Raw genomic sequence first — 14,931 nt, forward strand, 5'->3', positions numbered from 1 at the left:
ATCTTTACACGTAATAGTGTCGAAAAAAATGACACTTCTTTATATAATATTGTATATTCTATTTTAGACAACAAACAATTTTATTAAATAAAACTGTCGCAAAGTGACTCATCAATTGAATTGATGACGATTAGTGAAGCCTTGGATAATGCTTATCATTAGGAAATATTCTCCTGTCAAAGTATACAATCGAAAGTTTTCCACTTTGCAATTCCATTATTAATACCCTGAAGATGACTTATGACTTCAAGTGAGTCAAAACATTCGTTGGATTTTGTTGAAATAAATAAATTATTTATAACATTAATAATTGTGATTGCGCACCTATATCCTCGCTGATTCTCATTAGCCTTATTTTTTATTTTTTATTGTTTAAAATTATACACACACACACACACACACACACACACACTCACACACACACACACACACACACACACACACACACACACACACACACACACACACACACACACACACACACACACACATACATACACATATATAGATGAATCAGTGAGTAGATAGAAATAATGGTACATTTCTCAGCTTTAAAATCGCTGTGATAAATTTAGCAGCCAAAAATGTTGTTATTTCAAGAATTATTTTACACTTCTATATAATGTATCTGACAGATCTCAGTGTTCAACATATATTTTGCAAGTTTACATAATTATATTTTCAAAAGCTAATAACTTTTTATTTTGATTTCAGGTGATTTTATTTTTGATTAATTTTTTTACGAAGAATCATCTACCGTTTTTTTATTTAATTTTATTGATATAAGAATATAATTTTATTACTAACCTAGAGATATCAATTTATTTTACAGTTAGCTCCTTGCGTATGAGGTTTTATTTGAATTCTACTATTACTATCTGAAGTACCAGTTTTGGAGCCTAATTTCTTAGACACTCTTTTTGGATTATGGTGCAAAAATATTATTTTTTACTAATTACGAAATAGTATTATAAAAACGGCATCTAATAAAAGACATGTTCTAGTTTGTACTTATTTTTAAAATCTTGTTTTTAGCTTTTGTTTAAGAAATATTATTCAAAAACGAAATAAAACTGGTACTGGCGACTATGTATTAGCACAAAGTATTCATCACTTAAATAATAAATTTTTATACGCAGATGTCAAGCAAGATTGATAATAATTCTGGTATGGACCGCTTAGAAATTTCCGAAAAAGATTTTTATAAAAAAAATTCCCAAATCCTTTTTGTTTTAAAGATTATTTTTATTTTATTTAATATTAAATAAGTATTTTTCACAATATTAAAATAAATATTTCTTTAATGACAAAGAGGATTTCATTAATATTAAAGTTCTTTAAATATTGTAATTACTTTTTCTTCATAGAATTCAATTACTTTTTTTTCATAGAAAAAGTAATTTGTAAAAACCTTTAAAAAATAATTCAATATTGTATGTAACATAATATAACTTTTATTTTAATATTATTGAAACCGATACCTGTCAAAATTTGTTTATAATGATGTTGTACATAAAGCTACATGTTTTAAAACGTTACATGTTGTTAAATATCATTCTTGTAACATTGTTGAAATGATATTTTATCTATGAATGAACAATATACTTTTATCATACTACTATTTAGAATGAATTATATGAGATTTACTTCTTAAAGTAAAACGATTCAATAAAATGTGGAATGTAATCTATCACGTGAGACATTTAAATTAAAATTTACTTAAAACAAAAACGTTAGATTACTGTAAAATGAGTTATGTGTTTCGGCTAGTATATATCGTTACACGTCTCGCGAATGGGGTGGCAATAAAAGCTTTTTCTTCCGGCGGTAAGGCAAGTAAAGAGTTTCTTTCGTGTCTGGAGAGTGGAAATGGTGGATCGTAAATGCTTTTCGCGCTCGGTCGATCTGTTCAACCTTCTGGAAACCACCTGATTCAACGCAGTTTCGCGATACTGCCCAGTATAAAGGCGTTGTCACGACTCTAAAGTCAGTCATGATTTTTACATCTGTTGTCAAAAGTTTATCTCTCAATGGGGAATTAAAGACTTTATTTATATTTGGTAAATTTAAAGTACAGTTTTTTTTAACTAGACAAAACAAGCATGCGCTACAAAACTTTTAATATTACATTATTAACTCCTCAATACACATGAAACACGTAATCTCCACAATAACAGCTGCTCACAAAGTTAGCGCAGCGAGAGAACAAATCGGCATCGTTTAAAAAGCAACAATAACTTTGATATATTCAATATATTCTTTACATAGGAGAGTTTGGGGAGTTGTGATCCGAGTTTTGTTTTTGAATAATAACTATCACAAAAATAGATATTTTATGCACCTGAAAGGTTGGATTTTTTAATATATCTCAAAAGACAACTACTGGCTTGAGAAGTTCATTGAAAGGCATAATAGTTGCAAAATTTTGATATGCTTGAAAAAAAGAGTATTTTTTGAATTTTCAAAAACTTTGGGGAGTTGTGAGCCACGACTTAAAATAGAAGATAATGACATATTATGGTGATTATTCTCTATTTAAGTTGTAAAAATAAGAAAATTAAGATAATTCTGATAAAAGAATAAAGTCTGTATAATCTGATTAGTCTGATTTGTAATGAACACAGGTATAATAGCCGGTTTTTAAATTGGCACATTTCAAGTGCATAGTTTGATCGCATTCACTGCAATATATGGAATTGTTTTTGTTCCATTTCTTCGGCATAGCACCTTTGCAGATGATGCAGAATTCTTCTGAAACAAAATCGTCCAATTTTTCATTCAAAGCGGTTGAAGGATCTACGTTTGCTTCATTTCGTTTCAAAATATAGCGAGTCGATTTGCACCTATCGATGTTATATGCTCGACCAACGGACCGCACCGCTTTTTTCTCAATCATCACCTCTTTGATGGCAGCCACTATGGTATTTAATATTGATCGCTGACTTACTACATTTACTTATATACTTATGACGCGGCATGATGATTATATCTAGAATTAAAACACGAAAAAGTCACGAAAATTACTAAATTCACTATGAAATTGCATGAAACACCCAAATTATGCATGAATATTGCGAAATACACATGAAAGATACCAACTTAAGTTAAAAAAGTGGCAAAAATGTAGTGACTTACAACTCCCCAAAAGTGGTGGCTCACAATTTCCCAAATGCTACATTATCAAAAAGACCGCAAAGTAATTAACACATCGAATGTTCATGCAAAATTTCTGTTGTACATCGAAACGGTAGTTCACCAGTAATAATTTTGTAATATATTTATTTTTTCAATCAGCTCAAAAAAGTAAGATGACAAATACAAATAGTCAAAAAAATTTTTTGCACAAAATTGAAAATCAAAATCTGAAGAGACACATAGATTGTGTGTTGACGCGACGAGTGCTAGTCAAAAAATAAGATCGCACGGAGAGAAATATTTTACCGTAGTTGGAACATGTTAAAATTTCAAATATGGCCGACTTTGAGTGCTGGTTCACAACTCTCCTACCTGTTTTTAGAAAGGGAATCATCAATAATATTAAAAATTTGAATTATGTCATATTAATATTATATTAATATCATTACATTTTTTCAATAAAATGATAAAATAGAAATATGTGCAGAATAATAAATTAAAGAAAACTTTGTAATATAATTGAAGATATATATTAACATATATATTTTCTATTATAGCATTTTCAATAAAATGACATATAACGTAAGGTAGTAATCTAAATTTTAAATTGTGTTTTATTGGTATAAATTTCGAAAATTTCGTGATAACAAATACTCGATATAATCCCTACTAATTGTACAACCTTCAACAAAATGTAACATTTAATTTAATTTGAAAAAAAGTTTCCACGATTTTTTATTTGATTTTATCGATTGTAAAGCTTGCGGGATTTTTGCAATTCGGTTTCAAAGTCTATTCTGGTAACACTGTCAATTGATAGAATACATTTAATTTGTAACTTTTTTATTTTTGCAATACTTCTATACTTATATAAAGTTATAGCAATTTTGAAACACAGAAGGACATCTGATCATTTGAACGTTCGGGAATTGCTCAAGATTATCCAAACTCAAAGATGACTTCACGATGTTGTTGCTGAAAACGCATAGTATGTGTGTATGTACACCCAAGGACTTTGATTCTGTCCATGGGGAAATTTTCCAAACTGAGAAGTCACCACTTTCTACATACTCGCAGTTCATGATTAATAAAACGACTAGAGCTTATTGGTCGTTACGTTAATCATGAACTGCAAGTATGTAGAAAGATAGCGATTTCTCAGTTTGAAAAATTTCCCCATGGACAGAATCAAAGTCCTTGGGTGTACACAGTACTCGGTACAGCTGTGTGCTCGATTTTTATTTAATTTGGGCTGTACATATCGTAACAAATAAACATGAGCGAATTGACTAGTTATCGATGGTGTTTTATGCCTTTGTACAAGAATACTATGAAAAGTGCATACAATAAAATATTTGTGACAATTTCATGCAAAGAAGTAACAAGAAAGTTGCGGTTTCGATTGACTCGACGTCCGGATGAATCAATAAAATTGATTTATTTTTGTTGTGAAAATTATTTTGTTGTAAGTGTTCAATATTAAACTGTTATTTCTATTACTATCTGTGTTTCCAAAGTTGGAAATTATGAGAATAGTATCTAAAAATGATTGAGTATTATAAATACGAATGTCACTTTTTGAATTGTCTTTTCTAAAAAGAAAATAATTAAATCTGGCTCTCTTGCTGAAAATTCATCCCAAGTTGAACAAGTCAAAATGACATCAAAATTCGTGATTAACCAAAAAATGTTTTTTAATAAATTATTTTAAAATGACTTTTAATAATCATTTTGACAATATGATCATTTGATAATATGATGAATCATTTTGATAATATGATGATTTGTTCCGCTTGAGATTAAAAAGCTGTTTTTATGACATGTACAAATAATTCTTTTCTTGATATTTTCTAGCTAGAAGATGACATGAAAAATTATGTTTGTTTCAGTTTAATGGGTGGGCCTAAAAATTGTTCATCATTATTTAATTAATTTATCATTTTTAATTGATTTAAAAAATAATGAGCAAGCATCAATGAGCAAGCACCATAAGCATTGTTTACGAATTAATGAACTTACATTGCATCTTTTGCATTTTCTTAACCTCAGCAGCATTGAATTTTTTACTTTTCTTAATAAATTCACAAACCATAAATGCGTCTATTTTAGGCAAATTTGCTGAGTCAACTTTAATAAAACTTGACTCAAAAATATTTGTCATAAATGGCGCTATTTTTTGTTTATAATTCGATAGAGAATACTTTGCAAAACTATTATGCAGCTAAAAGCTCGAAGTGCGCGGAAAAGAAACAACATCATGACATCACACTAATAACATTGCGTTCTCATTTATTTAAATTTTCATGTATATTTGAGTTTTATTATTAAATAAAAATATAAACAAATTAACTCTTCGTATTTCAAGAAATCGTTGTCATAGTTCTTATATTTTGATAAATCAATTAAATTTATTAATTTAAAAATTTATTTAAGAACCCAATTCCGAACAAAGCTCTTTGCGAATGGTTTGTCTTCCGGTTTCTCAGAATGATAACTTTTTCTTACAGCAAAGCGGACGATCGTAGGGTTTCGAAAGGGGGATGAATTCGATGCTTGCTCGCGCCAGTAAAATCTATGCCCTCGCCACAAATCTCTTCCGCCCCAGCGTACTTCTTTGCGACGTCGATCCCTCGCAACGTCTCTTCTAATCCAGCGTGCGCTCTCTCCGCGACTTAAAAATATCTATGTACTCTTTCAGCCGAAAAAATGCTACTAGTCACATGGATCAATGCTGAGATAAATGCAGTTAAAATTGCACGTGAGACTTCAAGTGGTTGATAAAGTATATAGTTGATAAAGAATTATAGTAAAAGTTTTTTTTTTAAGAAAACAGGAATATAATTGGTGATATACTCGTAATAATTGGTGATAAATTTTAACAAGCTAATAATAATAATAAAACACACTAGAAATAATCCAATTCAATTAAGTATTGAAAAACAGCCACGAAAAGAGCTATGTAAGTAAAAGGTAAAAAAGTAAATCTTTTATTAATTCTTAAACTGAGAATATGAGAATATAATGAAAGTTACGTGTTACTTATAACGCCGTTACCGTTATACCGTTATAGTTACTTTTTTTTTGTTACAACGATAACACAATTATATTTTTTTTAATAACAGTGCCAAATTTAACAGTGCCGAATTTATTTTTATTGATAGTTTTTATATTTCGAACAATGTATTTGTTATATAACATAATTTTCGTATATTCAATCTTCATTTCTTAATTGATACTTATACTCTGTTCTTATATTTAAGATTGCCGTAAGATTAGTTTTAAGATATCATAAAACAATCACAGAACGTATTAGCATATGAACAAACTTTATGAAAATTCTCTAAAGTAAAGTGAAAATGATGATCACTATGGTTTTTTTTACTTTTTATCGGCAGACATCAATTCCAGAGTTCAGAGAAAAATTACAACAATTTCTTAAGTCAATGAAGATTCACAAATTATTACATGATTTTTAAAAATATTGAAAAAAACATTTATTAAATTTAATCCTAGAATGGTCTTTGGGGTGCATTTGTACACACTAAGAAAATCTTCAAACTACACTATTGAGCCGGTAAACGTTTTCAGCTCGGGACCCCTTCCATGATTCATTTCACTTTCTGAGAGGGGTTAGGCTGTCGCACCAGTGCATCGCTGCTAAGTTATACTCGCCAAAATTCTGCTTGGGGCGCATTTGAACCCCACTTGATTGTTTGTGTTAACGTTTCGTGCAGGTAAGTCAATTTTGTTTGTTTCGTTAAAATTAATGTATTCACGTATTTAAAAAATTTCGAAGTCTTACAAATTAATTTATGCCATTTTTTCAATTTTATGGTAAAATCAATAATATCCCAGAGAACATTCTGACGTCTAAAAGACGTCATTTAGACGTCTTAAAATTTTTCAGGCATCCCTGAAAAGACATCTTACAGAAGACAAAAACGTCTTTTAGATGTCTTATGCCCCGTTTCTGACGTCACTGAGACACATCCAATAGATATCTTATTTTTCCATTTTTTACGTCTGTTAGACGTCTTAAAGATGTCCTACTGATGTCTGAAAGATGCCCTTCTGACGTCTGAAAGACGTCCTTTTGACGCCATAAATATAGTAAAAAATAAGATTACTTTCTGACCATTACAAGACGTTAAAAATTTTTCGAAAAATCTAAAAGCTGGGTTAAAATGTCTAAAGACGTCTGTTGGATGTATAAGAGACGTCTTTTGTATGTGTAAAAACGTGTGTTATACGTATATTGGGCGTCAGAATCGAAAAAGAAATCGTCTGTTGAACGTCTCACTGGTGTCAGAAATCGGGACATAAGACGTCTAAAAGGGGTCTACAATACGTATTTCTGTCCCTTATAAGACGTCAGACACACGTTCAGATAGTCAAATAAGCGTATTCAGTTGTTATTTTTCTGTCACTTATTTAGCATTCAATACAAATTAATATTTATATTTAAAAGTACAAATTACTGTTTACATGTAAAAATATAAAATTTTATGTAAAACACTGTTCTACACACACGTCACGTTTGGAAAAGAATGAGACCGAGTATACATCTCAACGTTACAACAAGCAACGATTTTCCTAAAAGTCTCTCTGAAGTGTGAGTCGGCCGCGGTGGCGCCTAGATATAACGCTTGTGATCACACTCGACTCACGAGAAAATCTCCAGCGGCGTGGCCGCCTAGCGGTGGTGCTAACACTCACTTGTTCGCGCGAGCCCTTATACACACGGCGAGACTGCCTAGCGGCTGTGCGCGCGCTCGCTTGTTTTGTCATATGTTGTGATGTTCGGTGCCCGAGCCGCAACATTTATATATACACATACATATAATTAATAAACATTGTAAAATACCTAATTAATGATGGAATCATATTTTCTAACAGAATTGAAAGAGAAAAGTGAGGTCTAAAGAAAAATTTGTTGGAAATTAAATATTTTAATTATCTTAAAAAACCTTTTACTGTGGTGTATAATACTCTAATCAATATTAATAAATAAACTATTTTACAAAATAATGTACCAAGTAGTAAATATTAAATAGCGTAAAAATGTATATTTTTGTTTCAAAAATTTTTAAATATACATTAAAATATTTATTGTCGAGTGAACAATAAATGTGTATTGACAAAACATTTTGTAAACATTTTTTTTTTTTAAATTCCTTATGATGGACATTTTTAAAAATTGAAATCGATTTTTGTGCTCCTATAAAAATTATAAATGGCAATAAAACGAATACAAAGGTTTTTCTGTAATTTTTTAATAAGATCATTATTGATCAAATTACATAAAGAGCGTAAATTAATTTATATTAATTTTTATGAAGAAATTCGTATATTTCGGTTTGAAGTGCTACTACATGATAACAAAAAATCGTCGTCAATGATAAACAAATATTGTCATGTCAAAAATTGTTGATAACAAGCGGCAATTTAAGAATTTCAACAATATTCATCAAGTATTCTGCTTTTTGATATCAAACTTTTGATATCATAGGTGCCATCATTTTGTTCTCATGTTATTGTTATTATGATATATATGAATGGGAGCTTATGACGAGTCATCAGTATGACGTGTTATTATTTATAAATGTTTGCTCTTAAAAGTTCATTAACTGATGATATGTTTTTGCTCTCTTGTTGCTAATTCAGTATCACGTTAAATTCAGTAAATTGACTACAAGTTCACAACAGGTCCAAAAAACGTCGTTAAGATGTCTGCTGTTCGTTAGAAATAAAAAAAAAAGACGTTTTTTGGACATCTCCTTGACTTCAGAAAGTGAAACGTTTAATGCTCTAATTTACAATTTTTAGGATGTCTATAAGAGATTTAAAATACTGAGATACTTTTAACGTCTTATTCACAATGATTTTAGACATCACTGTAATTTTTAAAATGAGAAAGGATAAAAATTTTGTTTATATTATTACAGTTTATTCATATAGATATGATAAAGTGTAAATATTACTTGCCGAGTTAGGATTCTGTATAATGAACAAATTGAAAAATGAATAAATTTGGAGTAATATAATTTAATTGTTTTATAACTATAATATAAATTTTATGATTTTCTAGTTGCTACGTCTAGCGGCCAAAAATTTTCTTTAATTTTTCGCGCCATCCGCATATATTTATTAATATAATTTTCGGTTAATTTTTCTAAAATATGACAGAAACAAATTATAAAAAAAAATTTGACATATAAAAATAATATAACATAAGCAACTACTTTAAATCAGAATTTATAAAAGCCACGTAAACCTGAGATCACTATTTAAAATATAAATTATATTAAATTAGAAATAATATGCGAAATTTAAGGAATGCGACTCACATCGCTTGCACGCACTTACCCTGTGCCTCGCGACCCCCGTCAGCGCTACGAAACGCTCGCGCGCTAGCGCTTCGCAAATTCTCATACGCTTAATTCGTCCGTCTTCACGACACAATTAAAAATAGTAGCAACAAAATTACGAGTTTCAACCTGGTAGCTTATTAATAGTGCATTGATGGGCTATCAGGCCGTGCTTGCCGTATTAAAATCGCTTAAAAATTGGAGCCGCTAAAGTCGCCTAAAGATTCAGGATCGATAAAAAAGTAGTTTACATTGAAAAATTCTAACTTTTTGACTATGTAGAAATTTAAAAAAATCAATACTACAATTCCGCATATTTAAAATTAAAATTCCTTGCAAATTGTACTTTATATTAAATTCCAAAAATATCAAAATGTAACTTTAAGATCGCACGCGTCTCACCGCGTCTCGCGATCCCCGTACCTACAAGCTTCCGCGAGCGCAATTCAAGTGCGGCATTCAAAGGGCCTAAACCTGAACCATATAGAAAAACTGACAAAAAGTGGGAAACCGTCCCCCCCCCCTCACCGGTACACCTTATCTACAATCTGAGAGTATAAATACGGGGCTAACTAGGATTTCTGTGTCATCCCAGGTTTACCGACTCTTCAGAGGAGGAAATCGACGTCGAGGCGGAGGCGGAGTGGTTCTGCGAGGCACTCACGCAGATCTGCGACGCCTTCATGCCTCGACTTTGCAGGGGACAAGGTCCTCGGAAGAAGTCGGTGTACTGGTGGACGCCGGAGATTGCGGTTCTAAGGAAGAACTGCAACTTCGCGCGTCGCTAGTACACCAGGTACTGCCGACGAAGAAGAATGGACGACAAGGAGGCAGCCCGACGATACGCGCTGTATTGTGGGGCGAAGAAGACCTGCCAGGCGGCCATCGCCAAAGCGAAATCTAATGCCTGGGGGAAACTCATCAGGACCCTAGACGAGGACTGTAGGGGCGTTCCTACCGCCTTGTCCGGAACAAGTTCCGGCATGCGGGCCCCCCGCGGACGGAAACTCTTGATCCAAAGTTCCTAAGAGACCTCGCCCTCTTCCCTGCGGACGAGGAGGAGGATGCCCGGCCTTGGGACGATCCGGTCGGGATCAGGCAAAGAGCGAACTAGTCCGGGGAGTACAAGGTCACCGAGGGCGAGCTCAAATGGGCGGTGGACAGAATGATGAGGAAGAAGACCACCCCGGATCCCGATGGGATACCGAGGAAAGTATAGTCCATTGCCCTGAGTATCCTCGGTGACAGACTGAAGCACCTGTTTGACAGGTATCTCTAGACGGGCCAGTTTCCGGCCTCGTGGAAAAAGGCCGGATTAGTCCTGATCCCGAAGGCCGGGCGGCCAGAGGGTGATCCCTCGTCCGAGCGCCCAATCTGCCTAATCAGAGAGGTGGCCAAGCTATTTGAGAGAATAGTAGCTTCTCGCCTCACGACGCACATGACAGAAGTAGGCCCCGACCTGGAGCATTGCCAGTTCGGTTTTAGACCGGGGAGATCAACCATCGGCGCGATATGACAGTTGAAATCCCTGGTCGACAGAGAGTGGTCTCCCGGGGTGGGGTAGCGTTGGCGATCAGCCTTGATATCTCCAACGCCTTCAACACCCTGCCCAAGAAAAGATCAGGAAAGGCCTCTGCAGGAAGGTTTCTCCCTATCTGCAGGAGGTGGTCGGGGCCTATCTCTGTGGGCGCACAGTTATCTGCGCCGACCGAGACGACGGGTGCATGCGCAGAATGGTCAGCAGAGGGGTGCCGCAGGGCTCTGTGCTCGGGCCCCTCCTGTGGAACGTGAGGTATGACCACGTTCTGAGATTGCACCAGCCCGCTGAGGTGTCGTTAGTATGTTACGCTGACGACACCCTGGTGGTCGTCTCGGGATGCAACTGGCGTGAGGTGAAACGAAGAGCGGCGACAGGGCCGCCTCTCGTTCTCAAGAGAATCGAGCAGCTCGGACTGAAGGTGGCACTTCACAAAACTGAGGCCCTCTGACTTAGGGGGCCTCGTGAAAAAGGGCCACCGTGGACGGGGATTACGGTAGACGGCGTACGGGTCGAGGTGAAGTCCCAGATGAAATATCTGGGGCTGATTCTCGACTCGCACTGGTCCTTTGGGCCACACTGGGCATGGATGGCCGCCAGGTTGGGCCTAGCGGTGCAGAGTTTCGCTCGCATAATACCCAACCTTGGCGGCCCTGGTGATGGGGCGCGTCGCCTCTATATGAGGGTGGTGCGCTCCATCGCGTTGTATGGAGCGCCGATATGGTGCAGCCCCCTGGTGGCTTCCATAAGAAATGTAGATTTGCTCCATAAAGCACAACGTAGGATGGCCATCAGGATGGCAAGAGCGTATAGCACCGTGCCGCGAGAGGCGGCTTGTGTGCTCGCGAGCTCGGTCCCGTAGGCGTATATGGCGTGCTCCTTAGAGGAGTTATATGATTGAAAGGAGGAGCATGCCCGCGGGCTCGGGCCGGCGGCACATGAGTCGCTTCTCGAGAGGAGAGCTCGCGCGAAGCGAGATGAGTTCCGGCATTAGCAGGAGAGGCTCCCTCATGCCAGGGCCGGAATCAGGGTCATTGAGGCGATCAGGTCTATACTCGATCGATGGGTGGGAAGGGGTTGTGGGCTTCTCGTTCCACATGCGCAGGTGCCCTCGTGGCAGTGGTGGGGGACGCGTCCCCCACCACTCTCCTCCACAGTGGTCGGGCGGATCCTGGAGGGTCCAGAAAAATGGAATGCATTCGCCTCCTTCTGCAGCACTGTGATGTTACAGAAGGAGTCGGCCGAGCTGCCGCGTGAGGATGATCCGAACGCGCCCGCTAAAAGACGGCGAAGGGGGGAGACGGAGGAGGGTATACCTGCAACAACATCAGTAGGTCCTCCTCCCTCTCCATCCCTCTGCGGGAGGGACTGGGCAGGAAAAGAGCAAGCCCGTTGCCCTCTCCCTACCCATGATAGGAGATCGCCGGCGACCCGGTGGCGATAATTATGTCGTCGCCGGGAAAGCCTCGCTGGCGCGGCTGCATTTCCCTCCTTCCCTCTTCTTTAAATGAGGAAGGGAGGATAGCTGAGAAGGAACAGTGGGGAGGGGGGACCCTCGTAGCGCCGACTAGATCGGACAGAGGGCCCTACCCTCTCCACTGTTGAGAAAGTACGCCACGGGCAGAATCAGCGGCGGAGTAGTTGCCCGCCTAACCCGTTCTGGGGCTTGGGATGCGGGAGTGCGAACCTAGGGCCCTCTTCCACGGGGTCCGTCGCACCCCTGGCATTCCGGTTCGGGCGGCTGGGGCTCGACTTCGGTCGAGTCCCGGCCGCTAACTCTGGAGGGGAGTCCCTGCTCTCGGGTAGAGACCCGTTTGGACTAGGACGGATTGCGGTGCATGCTAGTTTGATCCCGTGATCCGTCCCGAGCCCAGACGCCAGAAAAAGTTGGGTTTTAGTGAGAATGCTGGCCATGTCTAGGTCGGAGAGTCTCACCCCGCTTCCTGCCCCCATAAGCGCCGGGACCTATAAAGGCGTTTTCCAAATAAAAAAAAGGAGGGGGGCTTGCCGACTCTTACCCGATGCTGACTGTCGGGCCAACACTGGCGACGTGACGGCAAGTTGACTGTTATTATTCGATCGCGGCACGACGTTAGCCCAAACAGCATCAACCGACTCTTGCTCGACGACGACTCTTGGGGCAATATTAGCATTACAACGGCAACTGACTTTTAATCCGACCGCGGCACAATGTCGGTCCAGACAATATTGGCCGATTTGTGCTCAACGATGACTCTTGGGTCAACATTGAGTCAACACTAGTATTATGACGGCAACTGACTCTCAATCCGACCGCGGCACGACGTCGGCACAGACAACGTTAGTCGACTTTTTTGCTTGACGACGACTCTTGGGCCAACGTTGGACCAACATGGGCAGGAGTAAGTTTTAATGATTTATATATTAGGAGTACAAATTGAAAACCGCCGTTTTCCAGTAGATGGCGCCAGCGGTAAATGCTGGCGCCAAACGTTAGATCAAAAATTTTAAATGTAAGATTGGGCATCTGGCAACAATTCCTTATCATTGCAGTTGTGAATTTTTATCAGCGTTATATATTTTTTTGTGATCGAAAATGTCGAAATTTGTGCCCAATAAGCGTCATTTGCGGGAAGTTTTGCTTTTTGCCTTCAATTCAAAAAAATCTGCGGCTGAGGCGCGTCGAATGATTGTAAAAACTTATGGTGAGGCTTCCATTAGTGAAAGAACGTGTCGAGATTGGTTCCAACGCTTCAAAAGTGGTGATTTCGGCGTAGAAGACAAGGAGCGTCCCGGACAGGTGAAAAAGTTTGAAGACGCACAATTGGAAACATTACTGAATGAAGATTCATTCTCAAACGCAACAGGAGCTTGCAGATTCATTGGGCGTGACTCAACAAGCTATTTCACATCGTTTGAAAACCATGGGAATGATCCAAAAGCATGGACACTGGGTGCCATACGAATTAAAGCCGAGAGACATCGAACGGCGTTTTTTCGCGTGCGAACAGCTGCTTCAACGGCAAAAACGGAAGGGTTTTCTGCATCGTATTGTAACCGGCGATAAAAAGTGGATCCATTATGATAATCCAAAGCGAAAAAACTCGTGGGGCTACCGCGGCCATGCATCAACATCGACGGCCAAGCCAAACATCCATGGCTCGAAGCTCATGCTGTGTATTTGGTGGGACCAGCTCGGCGTGATTTATTATGAGCTGTTGCAACCGGGTGAAACCATCACAGGAGCTCGCTACCGAACACAACTAATGCGTTTGAGCCGAGCATTGCAGGAAAAACGGCCACAATACGAGCAAAGACACGAAAAAGTGATGTTGCTGTACGACAACGCTCGGCCACATGTTGTTTAGGTCGTTAAAACCTATCTGGAAACATTGAAATGGGACGTCTTTCCTCATCCGCCGTATTCTCCTGACATCGCCCCTTCAGATTACCACTTGTTCCGATCAATGGCGCATGGCCTGGCTGAGCAGCACTTCCATTATTACGAAGAGGCCAAAAACTGGGTCGATTCGTGGATCGCCGCAAAAGACGAGCAGTTTTTTCGACGCGGGATTCGTATGCTGCCCGAAAGGTGGGAGAAAGTAATGGCCAGCGATTAACAATACTTTCAAGAATATGTATGTAACCATTTTTCAACAATCAATCCTCAAATTTTGACAAAAAACGGTGGTTTTCAATTTGTACTCCTAATAATTTATATTAGCTAAATTTATATTAGGTAAGATAGCTAAAACATAACAATTGAAAATAGGATTGGAACTTAAAAAAACAATTTTGACATAAAAGCACGTTGCAAAAATTAATCAATCTAATTTATAACAATTATAACAATTAAGAAAGCGTTATATCTCTTTCTTTAGCAATTTTTTCCCGTAAAATCAATTAGTGCAA

General features: G+C 37.7%; 1 protein-coding gene across 2 annotated transcripts in view; it reads right to left on the bottom strand.

The window, feature by feature from the left end:
- The window catches only part of LOC105203197 (protein sprint), a 228,264-nt gene that overhangs the window by 153,761 nt on the left and 59,572 nt on the right, over window positions 1-14,931 (bottom strand). The window lies entirely within an intron of this gene.

Source organism: Solenopsis invicta, chromosome 10 (assembly GCF_016802725.1).
Source record: "Solenopsis invicta isolate M01_SB chromosome 10, UNIL_Sinv_3.0, whole genome shotgun sequence".
NCBI lineage: Eukaryota > Metazoa > Arthropoda > Insecta > Hymenoptera > Formicidae > Solenopsis > Solenopsis invicta.